Source organism: Pinus tabuliformis, chromosome 9 (assembly GCF_031772625.1).
Source record: "Pinus tabuliformis cultivar Carrire ecotype Pingquan chromosome 9, CPIR1, whole genome shotgun sequence".
NCBI classification, from domain to species: domain Eukaryota; kingdom Viridiplantae; phylum Streptophyta; class Pinopsida; order Pinales; family Pinaceae; genus Pinus; species Pinus tabuliformis.
The window spans coordinates 695,515,864-695,518,462 of record NC_142307.1 but is presented as its reverse complement, the minus strand read 5'-3'; the positions used below and the strand labels follow the sequence as shown (position 1 = coordinate 695,518,462).

Genomic DNA, 2,599 nt, shown 5'->3' with positions numbered 1-2,599 from the left:
CACTTAAAATAAATTAATTTAATTAATTAATTATATATTTAAATAAATTAACAATTAAATTAATCTATTATAATTAATTTCAAAATATAATATATATATAAAATAATTAATAACATTATAATTTCAATCTAAATAATAATAAGATTACGTTTAATCTAAATTAATTGTACCCTAATTTAACCCAAATTGTGGTCCCATAGACGGCTACAAGTTACATACTTACTTCACCAAAAAATTTAACGCACTGTGCTCCAATTTCATGAATTCGCGGCGCGTAGACAGTTACAGGTTGCTTGCGTGCTTGAAAAAATGCAATGAACGCCTCTGACAAATGTTCCGACAACTACATATACAATAAATAAACACGTACGAATAAGTGAACCTTCACTGTTATTTCAATTGGAAAAATCAGACGAAAATAGCATACGGCAATTGTGTTTTATTTTCATTTTCACAGTAACGCTTGATAGATAAAACCCCAGAGAAGAAAATTTGCTGAGAAGAAGAATTGGAACATAAATGAGGGCCACCAAATATTTAAAAGAGGGTTTTCTTAGTTGCTTCCTAAACTGTTTTTTTTGCGTCAAGAATCAACCACAAAAACTCTCTTAATATTACTGTGAAACTTCTCAATAAGAATTAGAGCATGAACGAAAGCCACCAAATATTTAAAGGGGTTTCATCCCACTACGTCCTCAACTCCTCTTTCCATCGGGAATCGATGACAAAACGGTCTCACAATTACAGTGGTAATTCTCAGTAAAAATTGGAGCCTGAACGACAACCACCAAATATTTATAAAGGTGTTTTCTCAGCTACCTCTACATGAGGAATGAATCACAATCAATCACAAAAACCCTGGAAATTCTAATTACATGTTAAAAAAATTTACAGACCTATTATTGTTTAAAGAATGAAAAATACCCAACTGTAAAGAATGGGACCGGTGATGCTTGAAGAGGGGCCATTGATTTGGGGTTATAGGGCAAGACAAAATGTAAACCCCGTGTTAAAATATTGCGCAGGGCACTCCCACGTTGCGATAAAGCCAATGGACTCTATTGTTGTTTATCGGTCATCTCAATAACACCACCGTGTATTAGTCGCATAACCTGTGTGCTTATAGTGGAAGATGGGACAATGAAATATACAACTGCTGCATTAAACCCCTGCACGGTTGAGAAAACCTGAAAGCAAAAAAATAAATTATGATTTAGCATTTCATACAGGGTTAGAGATCGTGTACCTACCTGTAATTGGAATTGGAGCAGAAACATCGTGTACCTACCTGGAATTGGAGCAGAAATAACAGCCACCAAATATTTAAAATTGACTTCCTCCGCTGCCTCCTCAACTGCTCTCTACATTCCGAATCAATAAAAAAAAATATGATTGGATGTTCAGTTTTTCATTCTGAAACTATAAAATTTTGAATTCATCACAGAAAAAATTGACAGATTTATGAATTTAAAAAACAAAACAAAAAAACCAAAAACAAACGGAAAATACCCAACAAAACGAAAGGATCTACGGCCATTGATGTGAGATTCAAAGGCAGAAAGTGTAAGAAGCTTGCATTAAAATATTGCACAAAACACTTTTCGAAATGCGACCCAGAGAATAGGTTCTATTGTAATTTCAAGTCATCTCACTGATAACACGGCCTCAGATTAAACACATAACTTGCATGCTTTTGGTAGAAAATGGAAGAATAAACTATACAACCAGCGCGTTAAACCATGGTACAAATAAAAAAATCCCTAAAATGGTACAAGTAAAAAATCCCTAAATTATAAAAGATGGTCTCCACGGCAAAGGTAATAAATCCCTAAAAGATAGTTACCAGAAATTCAATGCGAATGGCATTGCCTAACTCACCTCTCTAACTTCTGCTTAAAACTATAGCAAAGCCTGAGGCTGTGCATGCTTTTGCAGGTAAGCACAAGACACCTTCCTTGCATCGCCACCGCACACCAAGAATGCAGCTTTGCGCCTCTCTCCAGTTTTTCTGCAAGATTGCATCTTTGCGCCTCTGGATTGTTTTTCCCTTGAGAAAAATGGTGCCTGGGTGGGACGATAGAACCCAAGAGATGGTTTCAAGAAAGAATCAACCCGGATTGATAATAAATCAACTTCCTGGCCTCCAGATAGCACCAGAGCTACCGCATGCAGATAGCCCACCTGATAGCACCAGAGCTACCGCATGCAGATAGCCCACCTGAGCTCCCGCATGCAGATAGCCATGTGGCAGTAAATTCTCTCTGAAGTTCGTGTCAGTGAATAAAATTTTTTGCACTAGAAAATTTTGGATAGCAGAAAAGTTGAATATCTTTTGTAGCTGAAACTTAGCATATGTTAAAAGGGACGATTACATATGAAAACGAAACCCTGCAATAAGACCTGCCTAACAAAACTTTGGATAAAATTTTTGTTTGACAAAATGTTTTTTTATATGATACTCCAAAAACTTTGGATAAAGGCTAAACTTTGCTTAAAAGCAAGTTCGACCTCGGCAATAAGACCCCAAAGCTGAATGGCCAATGAAAACCATCGAAAAATATTTAAATGATTTTAAAAATTCATTTTTTTGCGTAAAACT

The 2,599-nt window shown here is 35.6% G+C and overlaps 1 long non-coding RNA gene across 1 annotated transcript; it reads right to left on the bottom strand.

Moving 5' to 3' along the window:
- Positions 1-235: 235 nt before the first annotated feature.
- On the bottom strand, positions 236-2,196 carry LOC149150550 (uncharacterized). Its single transcript, XR_016263486.1, has 4 exons — positions 1,879-2,196; positions 1,289-1,361; positions 930-1,187; positions 236-343 (listed from the first exon to the last, which is right to left on the bottom strand). It is a non-coding gene; the product is annotated as an uncharacterized LOC149150550 (long non-coding RNA).
- Positions 2,197-2,599: the final 403 nt, after the last annotated feature.